The sequence below is a fragment of the Grampus griseus genome, assembly GCF_964374135.1.
Source record: "Grampus griseus genome assembly, chromosome: 3".
In the NCBI taxonomy this organism is placed as follows: domain Eukaryota; kingdom Metazoa; phylum Chordata; class Mammalia; order Artiodactyla; family Delphinidae; genus Grampus; species Grampus griseus.
Window position 1 is genome coordinate 50,697,634 of NC_139019.1, and position 26,270 is coordinate 50,723,903.

A 26,270-nucleotide genomic window follows, 5' to 3' on the forward strand; every position below is an offset into this window, starting at 1 on the left:
ATAGATCTGTCATTTTATCACATGAGTAGTTTTGTGTAACTACCACTATAATCAAGATACAGAACTATTCTCTCATTACAAAGATCGAAACACCCAAATAAACAAGGTGACTTAGCCAATTAATATTAGGCAGCCTTTGTCGGTGCCCCCCTCCCCCCACTGTGGTATGATAGCATATAAATGAAGTGGCCATATTAGCAGACATGTGGTAGGACTACATTCAGGAACATCTGGTTCTAGGGATTCAAATGTATCATTAGGACTCTGTCTCTCTTTCCTTATGAAGTGGCTTCATTGTCAGGCAGGCTTTCTTTATGTGGTGGAAAAGAGGAATATAGGAAACTTTTGGTTCCCATCATTCGTAGTTAGTGATTACAGAGAAAAAACTCAGGCCCTCATTACCTTGGTCTACAGGCTAAATACTAAAAAGATACTAAGTCACGTCCCTACGTTTGGACCAGTCACTACATCTAAGAGATGGATGCTCTGATTGTCCATACTAGGTTGCAGGCCCTCCTTTATGATGGAGAAGTGGGACCCCCTAATTGTAGCCTCCCCCCACCCACCACCAGAATCACAGGGAGAGGAAGAGAGGCAGCTCCTACAATGAACAGAGGTCTTCTTTCAGCAGAAGAGGGGGCAGGCAGAAACAACAGCTCCACTGCAACAGTGATTATAATACATGGCCTGGGTGGAGAATCACTGTTCTACATATTCTCATAGAGAATCATTTATTCTCAGGGCTTAAATTTTCACTTCTACCAGGAGGATTCTCAGACATACATCTTGAACCTAATTTCTTTACTGAATTTCAGACCTGGCATTTATAATTACTTGTATTATTATCACCTCAATTGAACACATCTAAATCTAAGCTAATTATTTTCCCACCAAACCAGCTTCTCCTCTGGATTTTGATATTTCAGGCAATGGTCTCATCGTTATTCAGCCTCCTAAATATAAAACTCTGGAGGCATTCTTAATACCTCCTATCAAGTCTTCCTTTGTAATGCCTTTCACAACTCCTTCTTTCCTTTCCCACCACTACTACTGAATTCCAGGCTCTAGTATCTTAATGGCAATATCTTTCTCATTCTAACCTCTACCTTATCCACTCCATACACTGATACCAGATTATAACCTTCTCAAAATATTGCTAGACTTCCACTCTAAAATGAAAAAATCAATTTTCTCTGCTAGGATACAGTCCAAAATACTTAGACTGGTATTTCAAGGCTATTACAATCTGGCGCCAACTCACTTTTCCATTCTACTTGATTATTATTTGCTCATACAAACCCTCTGATCCAGCCAAACTGATGTACTTATCATTCCCCATACATATTATGTGCATTCGAACCCCCCTCTTGTGTTTTGTTCATACTGATTCCCCTGCCTTGAATCCTTTCCCCATTTATTCTCCCTAAGGTGCCTTCCCTTTTCTTCACCTTAATTTCATTTCATTTCTTCCTGAAACCTTTCTTTACAAATTCAGCAATGTGCTGGCTCTCTCCTCTATGGGCAATCTGTCCCACTATTCTTTTAGTAATAAAATGTGAGCCCCCTTCCCCAGCTGTAGTCAAATTAGTCACTGTGTATACCTCAAACCAGGTCAGCTCTACTCCCAGCTCCTGACACATTCCTCTCTAAGGCAGGTAGTGCACCAGAAATCTCCAGTTCTAAAATATGTCTTTTTGGCAAAGGCCAGATACCTGGTGTCAACTGGAAAAAAAAGCACAACCTAAAAGTTGAGAGTTATGTTTTATTTGGCAGACAAAACTGAGGAGTTAAGCCCAGGACACAGCATCTCAGATAACTCTGAGAGACTGCTCCAAAGAGGCAGGGGGGTGGGGGTGGGGGTGGGGGTGGGGGGCAGCCAGGATATATAGGAGTTTTTGCAACAAAGACCAGGTAGTTGGAACATCTAAACATTACTGTTACTTAAAGAAAATAAGATATCTCAAGTTAAGGAATTTATCATTTTTCTATGTATAGAAGATGCAAGATTCTGGGCTCACTGAAATCATTCCTTTGATATACACCTCAGCTATCTGGGGCCAGTATCCTGTGATTTCTCATCCTGAGTTTCCTCAGGGTGCACCATAGGGGCAGCTATAATGTGATGGCTTGATGGCTGCAACATCCTTTGTTTACTGATATGGCAGGCAATATATTTCATTCAGACTGGTGTGGATGAGTGTATATACCAATGTGGTCAATGAATGACAGCCATTCTCTGTTCCCAAGAGTGTTGGCATCATCCATATCACTGACCTTCTGCTTCAAATTTTTCTTCAGCTCTCTGGTTCCTTCTGGAGTCCAGCTCTGTATTTCAGCCCACTTTTCTGTGACTCCCCTCAATTTTTTGAATTCTTATCAGCCTGCTCCCATGTTCCCTCTTTGCTGGGAGATTCACTAACAACAGACTTAATTCACAGATGGTTCTGCCACCCTGTATATTACTTATCATTTCTACTTCTGTTATTGTAAATTTCTCTTTGGCAGGGATTTGCCTTATTTGTCTTTGCATCCCCAGCAGCTAGTATGTAGTAAGTACATCAGTCATGTTTTTGAACCACCCAAACACCTCCACTAAGTTGGACCTCCATGAATACTTGTGCTAATATTAATCACACTAACTTTCTCCCATCTCTTTGGACACAATGTAATAGATAGTTCTCCACGATGGATCAGTTCTCCTGTTTCCAATCCCGTCCGGACTTTCTTCTTCCTCTTCTCTATTAGCCAATACTACCAACTTCCCAGAATCCCTCACAGACAGGCATGAGTTTTGCTCTCATAGATATATCTTTGCTTTAGCAAACTTGCTCTCTTAGCACTTGCTCTCTTAGATATATGTTTGGATGGCTCTGAGAGTCTAAAAGCACCAGACCTTCAATAAGGTTTTGTTGATGATGCTCTGAGTTATTGTATAAAACTGAAATGCTCTGTTGTCTTTTAGTCTTGTAACGAAGGATCATCTATCAATCATTCAATATTAGTTTCTTCTTCCTCACTATATCCTTGACTGTGCCAGATTCAGACATTTCCTCCAGATGTGGAGTCCTTCCCAGTCTATTTACCTAAGAACATTTTAGTAATTTTTATTGCAATTATAACTATAGAGTAGCAAGAAAGATGTGATTTATAAAAAGGAGGGAGTCATTAGCTCCTTTTAATGCACAAAAAATAGCCAAGCAATAAAACAAAGGCCTTTCTTTTTGAAATTTCTGGTTAACAACCTTTATTTCTGTCTTATCTATTTTATGTCTTTTTTTAGGCCTGGTCTAAAAGTCTACTGTTACATACTTTCTCTTACTAATATTGTCATATAAGGTGAGAATGATTTCCTATCTGTCATTTGGATCACAAAGTCAACATAGATTATTAAAGCAGCCATTTAATTTTAAAAGTAGTAGTTAGATCCTCAATGTATTAGTTAGATATAATATGAAGGAATAAGAAAGTGGCTTTTACTTTAATCAAGTTATTGTTAGAGCCTTGTTATAGAAGTTAGTTTCAATTATTTTGAAAGCTAAAAACTGTGTACATCTTTGAGGGAAGGATGCAGGAACTAAAGTATTTTTGCCTGGAAAGAAAAAACCTGACAGGTGACTTGATATGACTCTTTAAGGATGTAAGGGTTACAGTAAAGAGAATAGTGGCCTCATTGTACCCATGATCATGCAGCAAATCAGTAGAGCTGGTGATAGACTCTGCACTGGCAGTTTGAACAAGCCAGAGGTACTGCAGATGGATTTTCTGCCAAATTGGAAGTCAGACACTCTCTCCTCCTGCCAGACGATCAGAACAGAGACATCAGATACGTCCTTCCAACTACCACAGAAATAGAGAGAGGGCAGAACAAGCCAGACAGAAGAGGCTGGAATCTATCTAGTCTGAGGTTGAAACCTCTGTGTCACACTCACCTGGAGGTACCTTCTTATTCCTCAATTCCCTCAAGGAGGAAAAACCCTAGATCTTCTATGCCTTGGTGTTAAGACATACTCTCCTGACCTAATTCTCTCCCCATTTCTGTCCGAGTTTAAAAGACTTAGCTACACCACCATTTTCAAAAGCCGGTTTTTATTTTAACTCATCCATTTTACTTCAAGTCTGGCACCAAATGCTATGTATTTCCTATATGCACTAAGGAAATGGAATTAAATTACTCCAGGAAGAAAATTAGAATATGCAGAAAGAACAGTGTCCTGACTGCAAAGTTTGTTGGTTGCTAGAACAGGTAATTGAAAGAAATTGTAGAATATTTTTCCAGAACCAACCTTTGAGAAAAAATACAAGCCAGGTTCTGAGCTGGCCTCCGTAGTGGGAGACTCAATGTCCCTTACTACCCTGTGATGCATCAGAATTTCAGGAATTAGACTGAAAACTCCAGATTTCAAATGCCTCAATCCACAAACCCAGCTCATGTTATTTTGTAACGCTTTATTTATTCAAAAGATTATTTTATTAACCTATTCTAAGGACCTAGATACATTAAACATGGGTTTTATTTTCAGTTTTTTTTGTTTTTTTTGTTTTTGGTGGTACGCGGGCCTCTCACTGCTGTGGCCTCTCCCATTGCGGAGTGCTCCGGACGTGCAGGCTCAGCGGCCATGGCTCACGGGCCTAGCTGCTCCACGGCATGTGGGATCCTCCGGGACCGGGGCATGAACCAGCGTCCCCTGCATCGGCAGGCAGACTTTCAACCACTGCGCCACCAGGGAAGCCCTATTTTCAGTTTTAAACTGAGATCAGCAACATGGATTTTATTGTCAGTTTTAAACTGAGATCAGCAACACTGGAATTCCTATTAAGGACTCTTGGAAAGATTGTCCAGACTCTTCCCATTTGCAAAAAAAAAATCAGTAGGTTTCCATTCATTTGCATGGTGGACTACATTTTTCTCTCCTCTGATGCCTTTTTCTATAATTATATCTTTTTATTAAAAAATCTTCTATCTTTGCTTATCGACTGGTTCTTCCCTTTTTTTTTCAAACACATCCTTTAAAAGGTAAACGGGAGAAACCTTCAAGATGGCGGAGTAAGACACAGAGATCACCTTCCTCCCCACAAATACATCAGATATACATCTACATGTGGAACAACTCCTACAGAACACCTACTGAATGCTGGCAGAAGACCTCAGACTTCCCAAAATGCAAGAAACTCTGCACGTACCTGGGTAGGGCAAAGGAAAAAAGAAAAAACAGAGACAAAATAATACAGACGGGACCTGCACCAGTGGGAGGGAGCTGTGAAGGAGGAAAGGTTTCCACACACTAGGAAGCCCCTTCGCGGGCAGAGACTGCGGGTGGCGGAGGTGGGAAGCTTCAGGGCCACGGAGAAGAGCACAGCCACAAGGGTGCAGAGGTCAAAACGGAGAGATTCCCGCACAGAGCATCGGTGCCGACCAGCACTCACCAGCCAGAGAGGCTTGTCTGCTCACCCGCTGGGGTGGGCGTGGCTGGGAGCTGAGGCTCGGCTTCAGTTGGATCCCAGGGAGAGGACTGGGGTTGGCTGCGTGAACACAGCCTGAAGGGGCTAGTGCAGCTAGCCGGGAGGGAGTCTGGGAAAAAGTCTGGAGCTGCTGAAGAAACAAGAGACTTTTTCTTGCCTCTTTGTTTCCTGGTGCGCGAGGAGAGGGGATTAAGAGCACCGCTTATAGGCGCTTCAGAGACGGGTGTGAGCCGCAGCTATCAGCGCGGACCCCAGAGACGGGCATGAGATGCTAAGGCTGCTGCTGCCACCACCAAGAAACCTGTGTGCGAGCACAGGTCACTATCCACACCTCCCCTCCCGGAAGCCTGTGCAGCCTGCCACTGCCAGGGTCCTGTGATCCAGGGACAACCTCCCTGGCAGCACACACAGCCCGCCTCAGGCTGATGCAACATCACGCCAGCCTCTGCCACTGCAGTCTCACCCTCCATTCCGTACCCCTCCCTCCCCCCGGCCTGAGTGAGCCAGAGCCCCCGAATCAGCTGCTCCTTTAACCCCGTCCTGTCTGAGCGAAGAACAGACGCCCTCAGGCAACCTACACGCAGAGGCGGCGCCAAATCCAAAGCTGAGCCCCTGGGAGCTGTGAGAACAAAGAAGAGAAAGGGAAATTTCTCCCAGCAGCCTCAGGAGCAGCAGATTAAAGCTCCACAATCAACGTCATGTACCCTGCATCTGTGGAATACCTGAATAGACAGCGAATCATCCCAAAATTGAGGCAGTGGACTTTGGGAGCAACTGTAGACTTGGGGTTTGCTTTCTGCATCTAATTTGTGTCTGGTTTTACATTTATCTTAGTTTAGTATTTAGAGTTTATTATCATTGGTAGATTTGTTTATTGATTGGGTTGTTCTCTTCTTCCTTTTTTTTATATATAGATAAATATATATTTTTTCCTTTTTCGCTTTTTGTGAGTGTGTATGTGTATGCTTCTTTGTGTGATTTTGTTTGTATAGCTTTGCTTTTACCATTTGTCCTAGGGTTCAGTCTGTCTGTTGGGGTTTGTTTTTTTTTTTAGTGTAGTTTTTAGCACTTGTTATCATTGGTGGATTTGTTTTTTCGTTTGGTTGCTCTCTTGTTTCTTTCTTTCTTCCTTTTCTTTTTATTACTTTTTACTTTTTATTAATTTTTCAAACTTTTTATTTTAATGATTTTATTTTATTTTTCTTTCTTTCTTTCTTTTCTCCCTTTTCTTCTGAGCCGTGTGGCTGACAGAGTCTTGGTGCTCTGGCTGTGTGTCAGGCCTGTGCCTCTGAGGTGGGAGAGCTGAGTTCAGGACATTGGCCCACCCGAGACTTGCTGGCTCCACATAATATCAAACAGCAAAAGCTCTCCCAGAGATCTCCATCTCAACGCTGAGACCCAGCTCCACTCAACAACCAGCAAGCTACAGTGCTGGACACCCTATGCCAAACAACTAGCAAGACAGGAACACAACACCACCCATTAGCAGAGAGGCTGCCTAAAATCATAATAAGTCCACAGACACCCCAAAACACACCACCGGACACAGTCCTGCCCACCAGAGACACAAGATCCAGCCTCATCCACCAGAACACAGGCACTAGTCCCCTCTGCCAGGAAGCCTACACAACCCACTGAACCAACCTTAGCCACCAGGGGGCAGACACCAAAAACAATGGGAACTACGAACGTGCAGCCAGTGAAAAGAAGACCCCAAACACAGTAAGTGAAGCAAAATGAGAAGACAGAGAAACACACAGCAGATGAAAGAGCAAGGTAAAATCCCACCAGACTAAAAAAATGAAGAGGAAATAGGCAGTCTACCTGAAAAATAATTCAGAGTAATGATAGTAAAGATGACCCAAAATCTTGGAAATAGAATGGAGAAAATACAAGAAACGTTTAACAAGGACTTAGAAGAACTAAACAGCAAACAAACAATGATGAACAACATAATAAATGAAAATTAAAAAGTCTCTAGAAGGAATCAAGAGCAGAATAACTGAGGCAGAAGAAAGGATAAGTGACCTGGAAGATAAAATAGTGGAAATAACTACTGCAGTGCAGAATAAAGAAAAAAGAATTAAAAGAATTGAGGACAGTTTTAGAGACCTCGGGGACAACATTAAAGGCACCAACATTCAAATTATAGGGGTCCCAGAAGAAGAAGAGAAAAAAAAGGGACTGAGAAAATATTTGAAGAAATTATAGTTGAAAACTTCTCTAAGGTGGGAAAGGAAATAGTCAAGTCCAGGAAGTGCAGAGAGTCCCATAGAGGATAAATCCAAGGAGAAACATGCCAAGACACATATTAGTCAAACGATCAAAAATTAAATACAAAGAAAAAATTTTTAAAGCAGCAAGGGAAAAACAACAAATAAAATACAAGGGAATCCCCATAAGGTGAACAGCTGATCTTTCAGCAGAAACTCTGCAAGCCGGAAGGGAGTGGCAGGACATACTGAAAGTGATGAAAGGGAAAAACCTACAACCAAGATTATTCTACACAGCAAGGATCTCATTCAGTTTCGATGGAGAAATTAAAACCTTTACAGACAAGCAAAAGGTAAGAGAATTCAGCACCACCAAACCAGCATTACAACAAATGCTAAAGGAACTTCTCTAGGCAGGAAACACAAGAGAAGGAAAAGACCTACAATAACACACCCAAAACAATTAAGAAAATGGTAAAAGGAACATACATATCGATAACTACCTTAAATGTAAATGGATTAAATGCTCCAACCAAAAGACATAGACTAGCTGAATGGATACAAAAACAAGACCCATATATATGCTGTCTACAAGAGACCCACTTCAGACCTAGGGACACATACAGACTGAAAGTGAGGGGATGGAAAAAAGTATTCCATGCAAATGGAAATCAAAAGAAAGCTGGAGTAGCAATTCTCATATCAGACAAAATAGACTTTAAAATAAAGACTGTTACAAGAGACAAAGAAGGACACTACATAATGATCAAGGGATCAATCCAAGAAGAAGATATAACAATTGTAAATATTTATGCACCCAACATAGGAGCACTTCAATACATAAGGCAAATGCTAACAGATATTGAAGCAGAAATTGACAGAACACTATCATAATAGAGGACATTAACACCCCACTTTCACCAATGGACAGATCATACAAAATGAAAATAATTAAGGAAACACAAGCTTTAAATGATACATTAAACAAGATGGACTTAATTGATATATATAGAACATTCCTTCTAATAACAACAGAATACACTTTCTTCTCAAGTGCTCATGAAACATTCTCCAGGATAGATCATATCTTGGGTCACAAATCAAGCCTGGGTAAATTTAAGAAAATTGAAATCCTATCAAGTATCTCTTCCGACCACAACGCTATAAGACTAGATAACAATTACAGGAAAAAATCTGTAAAGAATAAAAACACAGGGAGGTTAAACAATACAGTACTAAATAACCAAGAGATCACTGAAGAAATAAAAAAATACCTAGAAACAAATGACAATGAAAACACGATGACCCAAAACCTACGGGATGCAGCAAAAGCAGTTCTAAGAGGGAAGTTTATAGCAATATGATCCTACCTCAAGAAACAAGAAACATCTCAAATAAATAACCTAACATTACACTTAAAGCAATTAGAGAAAGAAGAACAAAAAAACCCTAAAGTTAGCAGAAGGAAATAATAAAGATCAGATCAGAAATAAGTGGAAAAGAAATGAAGAAAACAATAGCAAAGATCAATAAAACTAAAAGTTGGTTGTTTGAGAAGATAAACAAAATTCATAAACCATTAGCCAGACTCATCAAGAAAAAAAGGGAGAAGACAAATCAATAGAATTAGAAATGAAAAAGGAGAAGTAACAACTGACACTGCAGAAATACCAAGGATCATGAGAGATTGCTACAAGCAACTATATGCCAATAAAATGGACAACCTGGAAGAAATGCACAAATTCTTAGAAAAGCACAACGTTCCGAGACTGAACCAGAAAGAAATAGAAAATATAAACATACCAATCACAAGCAATGAAATTGAGACTGTGATTAGAAATCTTCCAAAAACCAAAAGCCCGGGACCAGATGGCTTCACAGGCAAATTCTATCATTTAGAGAAGAGCTAACACCTATCCTTCTCAAATTTTCCAAAATATAGCAGAGGGAGAAACACTCCCAAACTCATTCTACGAGGCCACCATCACCCTGATACTAAAACCAGACAAAGATGTCACAAAGAAAGAAAACTACAGGCCAATATCACTGATGAACATAGATGCAAAAATCCTCAACAAAATACTAGCAAACAGAATCCAACAGCACAATAAAAGGATCATACAAGGAGATTTTTCAGCAGAGGACTGAAGGTTCTGCCGTAGTCTTCTCACCTGTCTTTCTTGTCAGCCTGCACTACTGATTTCAGACTCTGTGAGAGCTCCTACAATCCTCGAAAGAGTGTATATTCAGGAGGAAGTAACCCCAGAAAAGGAAGAACAGGCAGATCAAGATATGTAGCTCTGTGGCCACCAAGTTGTGGTTTTTGACAGATCATCAAATCAGGGAAGACTATCCCCAAATAGAGATCTTACGAGCTTTAAAGACCAAATGTTGTGAGGAGGAACTGGACTTTAGGGCTGTGGTGATGGATGAGGTGGTGCTAACAATCCATCAAGGAAACCTGGGTCTTCGTATCAATGGAGAACTAATTACTGCCTACCCTCCGGCAGTAGTAGTGAGAATACCAACCGGTTGGGTGCAAAGTGATAGTGACATCACTGTTTTGCGCCATCTAGAGAAGATGGGATGCAGGTTGATGAACTGACCTCAAGACATCCTGAACTGTGTTAATAAGTTCTGGATGTTTCAAGAGTTGGCAGGTCATGGTGTTCCTCTGCCAGATACTTTCTCTTATGGTGGTCATGAAAATTTTGCTAAAATGATTGATGAAGCAGAAGTACTGGAGTTCCCAATGGTAGTGAAGAATACATGGTGTCATAGAGGCAAAGCAATTTTCTTGGCTCGTGATAAGCGCCATTTGGCTGATCTAAGCCATCTTATTTGCCATGAAGCTCCATCCCCGTTTCAGAGATATGTTAAAGAGTCTCATGGAAGAGATGTATATGTCATTGTCATTGGAGGCCGTGTGGTTGACACCATAATGCTGTTCAACAGATGGGAGGATGCAAAGCAACGGCTCACTAGGTGGTGTCGGGATGATGTGCTCATTGAGTAAACAAGGGAAACAGCTAGCTATCCAGGTGTCTAATATCCTGGGAATGGATGTGTGTGGCACTGACCTTTTGATGAAAGACGACGGCTCCTTCTGTGTCTGCGAAGGAGACAATGCAAATGTAGGTTTCATAGCCTTTGATAAGGCTTATAACCTAGATGTAGCTGGTATCATAGCTGAATATGCCGCCTCCCTTTTGCCCTCTAGCCGACTCGCCTGGCGTATGTCCCTGCTCTCTGTGGTGTCCATGACCAGTGAGACTAGTGAGCCGGAGCTGGGTCCCGCAGACAACACTGCTGTCGACAACATGAGCATAAGTTCCAGCTCTGTTGGCAGCGACCCTGAAACCATGGAGTGAGAGCTGCTCACCAAGCTCCCAGGGGGCCTATTCAACATGAACCAACTGCTAGCCAATGAAATCAAACTCCTGGTGGAGTGATTCCACCAGTAAATAATTAACCAACAAAACCCTTGTAAAGCTTTCTTTTTCTTCTTTCCTTTTTTTCATTCTGTTTTCTTTTTCTATTATTTTTTTTAAACCAACTTGCAATGCTGTTCATGGAAAATGCTCAGGAAGATGAGAGAAAAATGAGTAGGATTAGTTAGGAAGGAGGAAGGGGGAGATAGATGAGACCTTTGCTACTAACCTGTTACTGACTTTGATTTACAAATACTACAGATAGAGAAGCAGAAGATGTGAGATACAGAAAAATGTCAGGCTCTCATAGTTACCCTTTTAAATTACTCAAAAATGTGTAGGCTCTCAGGCCATGAAGGACATAATTTTTTCATGGTCTCTTCCTTTTGTTTTTGTACAGTTGGTACAAATTTCAGAGTCGTGTAACTTCACATTGTATTGTAATCCATGAGGAAGACATCTACCTAGATTATAATTTTTTATACAAATAAGAAAATTCAGCCTATACACTATTATCTAGGAGCTTTATGTTCATAGTTATGAAATCTTGAGGAGTTCTTTTATTGACTTTTTTCCCCTTAATTTGGGTGGGAGGGCAACGTGAATGTGACCCCATAAAGGTTTTTTTAATGATAAAGTTGGCATGTTTGCATGATAAAAGGGAAATGAACAGTATTGCAATGTCTGGCACACAAAATAACATTTACTCCATTGTAGATAAAATTGCACTAGTTAAAATATGTGCATTGACTTGTATCTGTTAGTGTTTTATCCTTTTTTGAAAGATATATGCTCTGTTAATGTTGCATTTGTTTTTAATACATGCTAGTCTTAACATTCCCTGATCTATGCCTGCATCTTTAACAATGGCCAAAGTGAAGAAAATGCTACCTTTTTTGTTAACAAGACACTGACTTGAAACATGTGCCTTTAAAGCCTTTTATTTTTTTCCTTTTTTCTTTTGGTGGTTGAGCATTTAAAGAATAAGGACAAGGAAAATATTTTTGAGGGGCAAATCAAGGGTCTATAAGTTCCTAAGTATAAAGTTGAAGTGATTTCTGACACCAGCGTTATATATCTGCATTTTTCACATTTTAGGAGGGTGTGTGTGTGCACGTGTGTGTGTGTGCACACGTGTGCATTCTTGCATGTTTATGTGCTTTGCTTTTTGTGCTTTTTGATCAACCAATCAAAAAGGAAACCAATCAACCAATCAAAAAGGAAAGATTCTAGAAAATGGAGCATGATGGGAAACAGTTTGTTACTTTAACAAAAAAACAACTGAGTCGTTTTTCATAACTGTAATCTACTGGGTAGAGGTACCCACCTAAAGACATGAGGAGAATAGCTGCTTCTTAGACTTTTGTGTATGTGTATGTTGTCTGCTTTTTTTCTTTGCTTCTAGACTGTTCAGTGTATGATTTATTCCAGGATACATGCTTTTCCTCTGCTTCTTGCTGTGCATTTTCTCCTATTACACATAGGTTTTGGGGTGGGGTGGACTGAACATTTTTGTTTGGGGACTTATTTAGCAGTATTGAGACTCTTATAGCCCTACTCTGAAGACTTCAATATTCTACTCTTTATATTACTTTATTTCTGAATTTATAAAAGCCCCAAAATGCATATAATATGAGCCTTTAAACATGGGTAAAACTATCCCAATAAATGCTTTGGAAGGTGTGTTAAGAAATGGAGATGCTCCAGAGCTCAATGTAATTTTTTTAAGCAGCAAGTTCCATCTCCCTACAATCCTCTGAAACTTTTTACCCGAGTCCTTTCTTGCCTCTCCAGTGCTTTTTTCTTTCAGGTGGACCTTAAACATAATTTCTTCGACACTACTAGAGAGACTTTGAGGCAATAAATCAGTATTAACCAGCTCTAACAGAGGTTTGATCATGCTTATTTGTACAGTTTCCACCCCATTTAAAAAAAGGAATGTAATAAAACTTGTTTTTTCTATAGAATTAAATAATAATAAAATGGAGTGAAAGGTTGATTGTTGACAAATAGAAAAAAAAAAAGATCATACACCATGATCAACTGGGGTTTATCCCAGGAATGCAAGGATTCTTCAGTATACACAAATCAATCAATGTGATAAACCATACTAACAAACTGAAGGAGAAAAAGCATATGATCATCTCAATAGATGCAGAAAAAACTGAATTTTTGACAAAATTCAACACCCATTTATGATAAAAACCCTCCAGAAAGTAGGCATAGAGGGAACTTATCCCAACATAATAAAGCCCATATATGAAAAACCCACAGCCAACATCATTCTCAATGGTGAAAAACTCAAGCCGTTTCCTCTAAGACCAGGAACAAGACAAGGTTGTCCACTCTCACCACTATTATTCACCATAGTTTTGGAAGTTTTAGCCACAGCAATCAGTGAAGAAAAAAAAATAAAAGGAATCCAAGTCAGAAAAGAAGAAGTAAAGTTGTCACTGTTTGCAGATGGCATGATACTATACATAGAGAATCCTAAAGATGCTACCAGAAACTACTAGAGCTAATCAATGAATTTGGTAAAGTAGCAGGATACAAAATTAATGCACAGAAATCTCATGCATTCCTATACACTAATGATGAAAAATCTGAAAGTGAAATTAAGGAAACACTCCCATTTACCACTGCAACAAAAAGAATAAAATACCCAGGAATAAACCTACCTAAGGAGAAAAAAGACCAGTATGCAGAAAACTACAAGACACTGATGAAAGATATTAAAGAGGATACAAACAGATGGAGAGATATACCATGTTCTTGGATTGGAAGAATCAACATTGTGGAAATGACTATACTATCCAAAGGAATCTGCAGATTCAATGCAATCCCTATCAAATTACCAATGGCATTTTTCACAGAACTAGAACAAAAATTTTCACAATTTGTATGGAAACACAAAAGACCCCTAATAGCCAAAGCAATCATGAGAAAGAAAAACGGATCTGGAGGAATCAGGCTCCAAGACTTCAGACTATACTACAAAACTACAGTAATCAAGACAATATGGTACTGGCACAAAAACAAAAATATAGATCAATGGAACACAATAGAAAGCCCAGAGTTAAACCCACACACATATGGTCACCTTATTTTTGATAAAGGAGGCAAGAATATACAATGGAGAAAAGACAGCCTCTTCAATAAGTGGTGCTGGGAAAACTGGACAGCTACATGTAAAAGTATGAAATTAGAACACTCCCTAACACCATACACAAAAATAAACTCAAAATGGATTAAAAACCTAAATGTAAAGCCAGACACTGTAAAACTCTTAGAGGAAAACATAGGCAGAACACTCTATGACATAAATTACAGCAAGATCCTTTTTGACCCACCTCCCAGAGAAATGGAAATAAAAAAAAAACAAATGGGACCTAATAAAACTTCAAAGCTTTTGCACAACAAAGGAAACCATAAACAAAACAAAAAGACAACCCTCAGAATGGGAGAAAATATTTGCAAATGAAGCAATGGACAAAGGATTAATCTCCAAAATTTACAAGCAGCTTAATAACAAAAAAACAAAAACCCAATCCAAAAATGGGCAGAAGACCTAAATAGACATTTCTCCAAAGAAGATATACAGATTGCCAACAAACACATGAAAGGATGTTCAACATCACTAATCATTAGAGAAATGCAAATCAAAACTACAATGAGGTATCACTTCACACCAGTCAAAATGGCCATCATCAAAAAATCTAGAAACAATAAATGCTGGAGAGAGTGTGGAGAAAAAGGAACCTCCCTACACTGTTGGTGGGAAAGTAAATTGATATACCACTATGGAGAACAGTACAGAGGTTCCTTAACAAACTAATAATAGAACTACCATACGGCCCAGCCATCCCACTACTGGGCATATACCCTGAGAAAACCATAATTCAAAAAGAGTCATGTACCACAATATTCACTGCAGCTCTATTTACAATAGTCAAGACATGGAAGCAACCTAAGTGTCCATTGACAGATGAATGGATGAAGAAGACATGGCATATATATAGAATGGAATATCACTCAGCCATAAAAAGAAACGAAATTGAGTTATTTGTAGTGAGGTGGATGGACCTAGAGTCTGTCATACAGAGTGGAGTGAAGTAAGTCAGAAAGAGGAAAAAAAAATACCGTATACTAACATATGTATACATATATATATATATATATATATATATATATATATATATATATATATATATATATATATATGGAATCTTAAAAATGATTCTGAAGAACTTAGGAGCAGGACAAGAATAAAGACACAGACATAGAGAATGGACTTGAGGACACGGGGAGGGGGAAGGGTAAGCTGGGATGAAGTAAGAGAGTGGCATGGACTTATATATACTACCAAATGTAAAATGGCTAGTGGGAAGCAGCCACATCGCACAGAGAGATCAGCTTGGTGCTTTGTGACCACCTAGAAGCAAGGGAGATGCAAGAGGGAGGAGATATGGGGATATATGTATATGTATAGCCGATTCACTTTGCTATAAAGCAGAAACTAACACACCATTGTAAAGCAATTATACTCCAATAAAGATGTTAAAAAAGAAAAAAAAAAGGTAAACGTGCACTTATCAGAACGTGCCATTCTGTAACAATGTCCTATTTCTGTCCTTCCCCTCACGCTTATGGTCCCCACCTGCTTCTTCCACTTCTTACCCTCATTGCCCACTTACAATTTGGGTTTTGCTCCTTCCATTCATTAGATTTACACACTGACCTCTTCTCGCCAAAAGATATTTTACTAAATCCCTTTCCTATTTGATATCTCTGGGACAACAGGCAGCTCACTCTCTGAAAGTGACTCTGCCCTTTGCTCTGTGACACCTCATTCAGTGGTTTCTTCTTCTGTTTTCCTGGCCATCCCTTCTCCATCCCTCTATTGACTCTTTCCTGTATCACACCTCTTATCTGCTGTCATGTCTTGGGACTTAATCACCCCTTTGCGTTTTTCCCTTTCTACACTTACTTCTTCCTAGAGACACATCCTTTCTCAAGGCTTCCATGACCCCCTTTTGCTTCTAACTTCTAAATTTTCATCTCCAGCCCTAATATCTTCAACTGCCCAATTCTATCAAGGAAAGCTCCATTTTCCAATTTCTTAGACTAGGAAGTGTGAATTCATCTTTTTCTCCTTTCTCTCACTCCTGCCCTGCCTCGTTGTCCTAAGAGTAAGCAATTTGGAAGCCCAGTCTTTCAGAGATGGGCTGCACCCACTCAAGACTACTTATGTGAGCAGGCATTCTGCGACCCTGATGGGTGGGAGGGTAGTACCGCAAGTGTGTGGAGGGGATAATTACCAGGCTATAGAGTATCAGTCTACAGAGATTCAGAGATGTTAAGAAGGACTAAATCAGTGAAATCCTAAGAGAAACTGGAAGGCTGAGAGGTAAGAATATAGCATCAATATGAAGAGTCAAATTGGCACAAATTGAAAAAGTTTAATGATATCAAACTGACCAGTATGTGGGGAAACAGGTACTCTCAAAATTAGCCAGCATGCATGTAATTTGTTATAGCCACCTTGGAAAGAAATTTCAGAGTATCTCTTACAAATGTAAATGCGTATACTCTATGACCCAGCAATTTCACTTCTTCATATACACTAATGAAATATATACCCACATATGAAGGCATATGAAGAAGAGGGCATGCTTAAGAATTTTACTGCAGCATTATTGATAATATTAAAATATTAGAAATAATCTAAATGTCCCAACTAGAGAATGGTTTAGTAAACTGTGATGTATCTGTTATTCAGAATACCACACAGAAGTACAAGATTGAAGCAGATGTGCACTAATACAGAAGCCTCTGCAAAGACACAGTAAAATAGAAAAAAGAAAGGCATGTTATAGAATGATACATATAATATATAATTTCTATAAAAAACATACACATATATAAACAACAATGAAATACATGTTTTTTCAAGGACATGTAAGTAAACAGTTGTGTAACAGAAGATCTGCAGAGCAAAATGGTTAGAACGATTATTTCTGGGGAGGCAGGAGAGGACTGAGGCTGGGATGGTGAACAAAGAGGACTTTATCCTTATCTGAATATGTATTTTTTTAGAACAAGGAAAAGTCACACTTATGTCAGTTGTGTGATTATTAGAGAGACAGGGAGAGAGGGAGAGAGAGAATGAAAGAGAGAGAATGAGAGAGCAAAGAGAAACCAGAGAATGCAGCAAAGTATCAAATAGAATGGCCAGAAATGAGCTGTGTCAGAGGACAGTTAAGGAACTGGTTCTGCAGACATAGCCTGTCCACTGCAGTGTTTCCCCAGTGCGTGTTTCAGCATACTTGGCTGGTCCAGAAGTGTCCTCAAAAGAACCAAGTTGTGTTGGAAGGAGTGGCCACTGCAGGTAAGGTTGGTGGGGCCAGCAAAAGGAAATAGGGCCAAAAAAGCAGTAGCTGATTAGTGTTTAGCTTTGGAAAGGTGCAGATAAGACATAGGCCAGAGCCATGGTTGGCTGGAAAGAGGTCTAGTCAATAAGAAAGAGGTCACAGTAGAATCCATGGACAAAGCAGGCTGGAGTTTGGCCAATGAGTACATGTTCTGTGTACATACAAGACAGGAACAGCTCTATAGAGTCAAAGTTAGATGCAAATTTCAAAGATAATTGCCAATGGGTTTTGCTATTTCCATGGGATATTGAAATAGCTGTTGCTTTTTACATTGGATAGTTTCTATTATCTTCTAGTCAGTCCTTTCTTGAGATAATGCTGTTACCTTAAAATAGTCTAAAATTTCTCCCTGATTCTTATTGGCACACTCAGGCTCCTTGTCCACTTGGATTATGATAATAGCCTAATAAATGGCTTCACTACCTCTTCATTCCAATGCATCCTACCTATCACTGCCAGATTAATTTTCTTAAAGCATCACTTGCCTCATTTTAATTCATATAATCACGAAATGGCAGTGGTCCTCTTTTGCCCAAGGTCTTACCCAACCCAGTATCAGGATCAAACTCCTCTGTTTTGCTCTAAAAGGTCTAAGTAATGTGAACCATTTTATGTTTAGATAACACTAACTCCCACTCTGCCCATAATTTGCATCATCAATTCCTCAGAACACTGGAGTTCAACCCCCAAATCCAGTCCTTTAAAAGTATAAGAAGTCAGTGGTAGACATCAGGTTAGTCCTTTGGTATATCTGCTTCCCAATGTGGCCTCAAATCATGTACATTATTGTCAAGCAAAGAAAACTGTTAAGTTTTCTCTGCTTCTCACCTACTATCTTCCTTCTTTTCCTAAACCAAAGGAACTGAGTCATTTATTCTACTTCTGTGACCTTACCCACAGCACTCTTACACTAGCCTCTCTTTCTTCTCTCCAATTCAGGTCAGGCTCTTTGTGCACTCCACTCCACTCTTGTGCCTTTGCTATTAGCCAACCCCTGAAGAGCTCTCCCTACTCCTTCATCTATCCAGATTCTACATATTCCTACCTCAGGTTGCATCTCTATCATGTAGTCTTTTCTAATAACTTCAGCCTACAGAGAGGTTGATCCCATCTCTAAATTCTTAAAGTATTTATACACATTGGAATATAACATTAATATATATTTATTGTTCTTCTTGATTTCACGTGTGTGTGCGTGTGTGTGTGTGTGTGTGTGTGTGTTCACCTCCCAGCGTAAGTACCATAGAAGGAATCATATCTTTAATTTTATTGCATTCTCTCTGGTCTTTGCCACAGTGGCTTATTCATAGTGAACACTGACTAAGTACTAAATGATGAATTGATCTGATGTATTTTATACTTGTGTGCAATTATTCTTTATGTATAATATTAATGAGGACTCTTTTGGTTGCAGATGGTAGTAACTCAAATCAAACTGAGTTAATTTAAAAGGGATTTGGTTCACCTAACTTAAATTGTAGGAATACTTTGGTTTAAGGCAAAACTGGATCCCTGTGCTCAAATAATATCATTAAGAATCAACCTTTCTACAATTGCATCAAAACAAAAATAAAAATAAAAAACCTAGCAATAAATTTAACCAAGGACATGAAAGACGTATACACAGAAAACTATAAAACACTGATAAAAGAAATTGAAGACACAAATAAATGGAAAGATAATTTGTGTTCATGGATTGGAAGAATTTATATCATTGAAGTGTCCGTACTACCCAAAGCAATCTATAGATTCAATGCAATCCCTGTCAATATTCTAATGGCATTTTTCACAGAAATAGAACAAATAATCCTAAAATTTGTATGAAACCATGAAAGACTTTGAATAGCCAAAGCAACCTTGAGAAAGAAACAAAGCTGGAGGCATTATGCTCCCTGATTTCAAACTACATTACAAAGCTATAATAATCAAAACAGTATGTTATTGGCATAAAAACAGATGCATAGATCAATGGAACAGAATGGAGAGCCCAGAAATAAACCCACACATATATAGTAAATTAATTTACAACAAAGCAGCCAAGAATACACAGTGGGACCCGGACAGTTTCTCTTCATTAAATGTTGTTGAGAAAACTGGACAGAAACATGCAAAGGAATGAAACTGGATCACTATCTTACACCATACCCAAAAATTAACTCAATATTGATCAAAGATTTGAACATAAGACCTGAAAGCATAAAATTCCTAGAAGAAAACATAGGCAGCAAGTTCCTTGTTATCTGTCTTGGCAAAGATTTTTTAGATTTGACACCAAACCAAAGGCAAAAATAAATAAATAAATAGGTGGGATGATATTAGACTAAAAAATCGTCTGCATGGCAATGGAAACCATCAACGAAATGAAAAGGCAACCTACTGAATGGGAGAAAATATTTGTAAATTATATATCTGATAAGAGGTTAATATCCAAAATATATAAAGAACTCATACAACTTAATAGTAAAAAGTAAATTAATTATTTTCTTAAATCCAATTAAAAGTGGGCAGGAGACCTGAATAGACATTTTTCCAGTGAAGACATACAGATGGCTAATAGTACATGAAAAGGTGCTCAGCATCATTAATTATCAGGGAAATGCAAATTTAACCACAATGGGATATAACCTCACCCCTGTCAGAATGGCTGCTATGGAAAAGACAAGAAATTACAAGTGCTGGTAAGGATGTGGAGAAAATGGAACATTTGTGGACTCTTGGTGGGAATGTAAATTGGTGCAGCCACTATGGAAAACAGTACAGAGTTTCCTCAAAAAATTAAAAATAGAACTACCATATGATCCAGCAATTCCACTTTTGGGTATTTATCTGAAGAAAACAAAAACACTAACTAGAAAAGTTATATGCATCCCTATGTACATTGCAGAATTATTTACAATAGTTGAGACATGGAAACAATCTGTGTTCATCAATAGATGAATGGTCAAAGAAATTGTGGTATATATATACAAAGCAATACTATTCAGCCATAAAAAAGGATGAAATCTTGCCATTTGCAACAACATGGATGGACCTCAAGGGCATTATGCTAAGTGAAATAAGTCAGAAAAAGACAAATGCCATATAATCTCACTTATATGTGGAATCTAAAAAAGAAAAGAAAAGAAAAAAACAAGCATACAGAAAGAGAAGTGGTTGCCAGAAGTGGGGGGGATTGAGAGGGGTGGGAAAAATGGGTAAAGGGAGTCAAAAGGTACAAACTTCCAGTTATAAAATAAATAAGTCAAGGGGGTATAATGTACAGCATGGTGACTAAAGTTAATAATACTATATTGCACATTTGAAAGTCATTAGGAGAATAAATCTTGAAATTTCTCATCACAAGAAAAAATAATATGTAACTATATATGTTGACAGATGTTAACTACAGATGGTCCCCAACTTACAATGGTTTGACATACAATTTTTTTGACTTTTTCCAGGCTAGCAGATATGCAGTATGATACTCTCTTGTGATGCTGGGCACCAGTAGCTCCCAGTCAGCCACGCTACCACAAGTGTAAACGAACAATATACTTACAACCATCCTGTACCCATACAACCATCCTGTTTTTTACTTTCAGTGCAGTATGTGATAAATTATATGAGACATTCAACAGTTTATTATAAAATAGGCTTTGTGTTAGATGATTTTGCCCAACTGTAGGCTAATGTAAGTGTTTTGAGCATGTTTAATGTAGGCTAGGCTAAGCTATGATGTTCAGTAGCTTGAGTGTATTAAATGCATTTTCACATATTTTCAACTTATAAGGGGTTTATTGGGAAGTAACTCCATTGTTGTAAGTTGAGGAAGATCTGTAGATTATTTTGGTGATCATTTTGCAATACCTACAAATACCAAATTGGTATGTTGTACACCTGAAACTACTATAATGTTGTATGTCAATTATCCTCCCCCATCCCGCAAAAATCAATCTTTCTCCATCTCTCCATTCTGATTTTCTCTGGGTTGGCTCTCAGGCAGTTTGTTGATCGTGAGTGGCACCAGAAATGGCAGACTTTCATCTTATCCCCTAGCAACGCAAGGAAAAGAAACTCTCAATATTAGGTTGAAATATATAAAATTGTCATTTACGTAGGTCTAAAATGGTTGAGTAATAGCAATTTCAAATGTTTCAACGTAATAGAGCTAGAAAAAGTCCCAAGGCCTAAAGTTCATTACTTCAGTTTAGATTTCGTACCCACTAATAAACCAATCATTGTGGCTACTAGAAGATAGTACGCTTATTGGCCAGGTCTGATTCATATGCCCACCCATGAGTCATATGACAAAAAGGGAAAGAAGACTGGTTTTCTCAAAGGAAATTTAAGATGCTATTATAAGAAAAAGGAGAATAAAATCAGAGGAGGCAAAACACCAGATGCCCACTGTGCATATAATAAACAACAAATGTGGCAATTTACCATGAAGGTAACAAAACCTAACTGCAGGGAACCTCATTGCATAGGCTCCTCCCAAGACCATATATCTAATTTTGATTCTTTTTCTTAAAGAAGGGCCCCCAGTTATATGTTTTAGGACCAATAAAACCTGGAACTGCATCTAATAAAAATGCTCAAAAATATTTTTGAAATTAATAAATATTCCAATATATTGTACTTCTTTCTGGTTTTAGTGGAAATAAACCATTTACTAAATAGTTTATTCACTAAATTCTTTGCAATAACTTAATCTTTTTTTTCGGTACGCGAGCCTCTCACTGTTGTGGCCTCTCCCGTTGCAGAGCACAGGCTCCGGACGCGCAGGCTCAGCGGCCATGGCTCACGGGCCCAGCCGCTCCGCGGCATGTGGGATCCTCCCGGACCGGGGCACAAACCCGTGTCCCCGGCATCGGCAGGCGGACTCTCAACCACTGCGCCACCAGGGAAGCCCACTTAATCTCTTTTTACACTAATAGAAAATAATTTGATTATTCCTTTCAGATCTTTCCAACTTCTCAGGATTCAGCATCTTAATGTATTTTTCTTCGCCTCTGTCACAGACCCACACAGATAAGGTCCTTTACCATTTTTGCACAGCCCAGTTTGAGATGTGCATCTCTGGGTCGCACTGTGGTTCCTGATAGCACCAATTTGAAGAAACTTACCAGTTGTTCATATTCACTCTTAACTAGTACTCAATTTTTAAATTCTCAATTCTAAATCAAAACAACTTCTCTAAAATTACCATAGAGAGAACATGAAATGTAAGGTGGATCTTATATTGCAGTGAATCTAGGATGTGAGTTGAGTCAAAGTTGTTTACCTATAGAGGACCCATTAACAGAATTGCGCCAAAGTTGGGTCTAGATAACCAGAAAATGTACCCTTGTTATTGGGATTTCCAACTGCACTTCACCCTTCTATTTGGCAGTCAGCCCCAGGAATGTAAATTCATGCTGTTTTGAATGAGGGGGAAGGTGAGGGAACTAAGTCTGCCTGCTGCTATTCTGATTACAGCATTTGTCCCTCAGAGAGACAGCTCTGGGATTGATGCTATTTTTCTTCCCTCTCAGAAAATGGCTTGGGCTGTGTATCAGGGAAGACCAAGGGGCACCTACAAATGACAATTTCTGCTTAATCCCCCAGCAGGTTTCCAAATCTGTGGTCCTTCAGATGTACCCTTGAGTTTGACCCATTTATCCCCTCCTCCCCCACCTACTGCAAGAAATATGGCATAGAAACAGAGCAGTGCAATTGTGTTGCCTTTTTTTCTTTTAATTTGTTGAAATGGTCTCTAGGCAGAAGAAGCGGGGAGTAGAAACCAGATGGCTGTAGCTGAAGTAGAAACCCACTACTAAGGAGCTTGGAGACGCTCAAATCTGGTGGCAGTATTTCCCTGCAGGGACAGGGGATGAAACAGCAGAGTGGTGACAAAAGATTTCCAGAAGACTCACCTCCAGTGTGCTGTTTTCTCTATCCTAGGTCCACACACATGTAAAATGCAGTCCCTTTTCCTTTAATTTTCCAAAGCACCACCAACCTTGGGTTGGAGCAGACTTTTAAGTTTGGTAGTGGGGAGAGAGGTAGTTAGTGGTAACACAAGGGTCTATATCACAAGACTTAACTTACAAATGAGTATTATCCATCCTTCCTTCGCCTCCCTATACCTTCCCTCAGCATCCCAACCACTCACCAAATCCCAGAAAATTTCACCAAACCACCTGATGTGTTCTTCGACCTCTCCTCCCTACACACATGAGGTAGAGAGAAATTTGAGACTGAGGGAAAAAGGAACAGTCAGAGTTGGCTAAGAGTTAACCTCCTTATCTTCCTACATTTGGGGAGACTCAGCCAACAGAAGAGCCCTTCACCCTGGTCTCCCTACCATCTAAACTCCTGGAGGATAATAGCACACCAAGGTCTGGGGTGGGAGCTGATGCTTCTCTCCCCCACTCGTCCTTAGGGAAAACTTACTCAATCTTTTGTGAAGCACTATGCAAATGCAGGTGAATATCCATTCAGATATCCCCTGGTTAGGGTTTTTTCCTCCCCAACCAAATACACGGTATCTTTTTCAACACTATTTCTCCAACTCTCCAACACCAACTGGGTGTCCTACAACTCAATACCTGGAGTTAGCGTCAGGCCCCACATGTTTAAGGGCTCAGACCCACAAATCTGCCCTCACTGCAGAGACCAGTCACAAGTATAAAATCCCCAGATTACCTATACTTCTGTTCAACTTGGCTACAAATTCGGGGGTTCCCACAAATGCCTCTCAGATTTGGTAGCATGATTCACAGCACTTGGGAAACCACTTTACTTACCAGCTTATTATAAAGAATACGACTCAGAAAGAGATGCGTAGGGTATGGGAGGGGGGAGGGGGAGATGCCATGCCCCCTCTCTGAGTATGCCAACCTCCCAGCAAACCTATGTCTTCACCAACCCAGAAGCTCCCTGAACCCCATTGTTTAGGGGTTTTTAAGGAGGTTTCATTATGGAGGTTTCATTATGTAGGCATGATTGGTCACACTATTGGCTATTCATGATTAAATCAGTCTCCAGCCTCTCTCCCTTCTGAGGAAGTTGGTGGTGGGGCGGGGGGGGGCCTGAAAGTTCCAAATGCCTAATCAAGTCTTGGTCTTTCTGGTGACAAGGGGCTCCTATCACCCTTATCACTAGGGAAATTACAAGGGATTTAGGAGCTCTGTGCCAGGAACTGAGGACAAAGACCAAATATCTTTCTTATTATACTACCCCATTATATTCACCTGCCTTGTAAAAAATTTCTAGAAATGTCTCCTTAGGGTGTTAGCCTTTCTGGCTATTTCTGGCTCTCCCTCTCTATAACCCCTTAAGAGATTGACCAGAAATCTCCTTTTTGTTCTTCATTAGGCTCTGCAACACATAAGTCGTTCCCCTGTGGCAGACTTCTTTATCTGTCCCCTCCAAACAAACCATTCATGCATGGGAACAAGCATTCTCAGAGCATTGGAGTTGAATGCCCATGCTGCCTCTCTTCCTTCCACAAGAATCTTAGGATGCCAATGGTCAGGGTGAACTTAAATGGCCAAGGAACTCACCCCCCAGGGCCCCCTTTCACACAGTCATCTTCCCTACTACCCTGGGCCACCTCCATTGGCCTCTGGGTCACTGATGTCCCATAAAGGAGAGTTGAGTCATTTTGAGTGTCCAGGGAGGCCTGTTGGCTCTCATTTGTTCAAATCTCTATTGGGAAACTCTCAGAGCTGGGTCCTGAGATTCTGGAATCTCAGACCAGGAGCTTGACTCGTTAAGATGGGATGGGATGGGTTGAGGACCAGTTTGACTGAAGCCCTCTTGCATTCTGCCCCCACTACTGCAGGTTTCTCTCCCGGCACATGGTGAACATAGACAAAAACAAAAACACCACCACAACGACAAAACTCCCGGAAACAAAGCTATTTTTAAAAACTGTTATCAAGAGATCTTCCTTTTGAGGCAAAAACCTCACTCCCTCCTCGTTGGGCTTTACTAATCTGTGGCCCCGGAATGTGTTGGAAGGTGAGGGCCTCAAGCTCACACTGGTTGATCTGAAATCCGTGTTTATGTCCCAGCATGTGGCAATGTGCTCCACTCTGATGACACTTTTCGTTTCTAATAATAGAGCAGATGAAGTAATATTGCAATTGATGTTCCCGGGGATTTGATTGGATAAGTGCATAAACCCTGGAGGGGGAAGGGGGTTGTATGGACGGATCACATTAGTATTCCTGTCCTATCAATGTGCGGGGCCGCGAACAACGTCAGCCGGACCGATTCCCTGCGTCTGCCAGTCCCGCCACGGATTCATTAGGGATCCTCAAACAGATGAGCCCCGTGGAGACGAAGAATCAAGACAACGACCAACTGCCTGCTTCGGGGACTGCCAGCCCTTCCAGGCCTGGTGACGGGGGAGGGAGGAGATAGACGAACGGAGAGCCGCTGCGGGAAGACACCCGAGGCTAGAGCGACAATCTCCCCCTGCCCGCCCTCCCCTCCACCTGGCAGCGCAGGCTTTGAAAGCTGCTCACCCATCTGAATGGAAACTAGGAACCGCCGGGCGGCGTGTTCCTTCTCGCCCAGCCTTGCGATCCATGCCGAGCGGAAGACAGTGCGAGCCCGCGCCAGCGTCCAGCTCCCGGGACAGGGCCGGCAGTGCTGCTGAGCAGAACTTGACCGAGCTCCTTCCTCACTGCTAGTGGAAGCGATGCTGCACGGCACAGCCAGCGCTTCCCCGGCTCTCCTTCAAGCTGAAGGTTACCCACCCGCGC

The 26,270-nt window shown here is 40.2% G+C and overlaps 1 pseudogene across 1 annotated transcript; it reads left to right on the top strand.

Annotated features, from left to right (window-relative positions):
• Nucleotides 1-3,678: 3,678 nt before the first annotated feature.
• On the top strand, nucleotides 3,679-11,125 carry LOC309819822 (beta-citrylglutamate synthase B-like; annotated as a pseudogene). Its single transcript has 2 exons — nucleotides 3,679-3,744; nucleotides 9,861-11,125. The product of its transcript is annotated as a beta-citrylglutamate synthase B-like (transcript).
• Nucleotides 11,126-26,270: the final 15,145 nt, after the last annotated feature.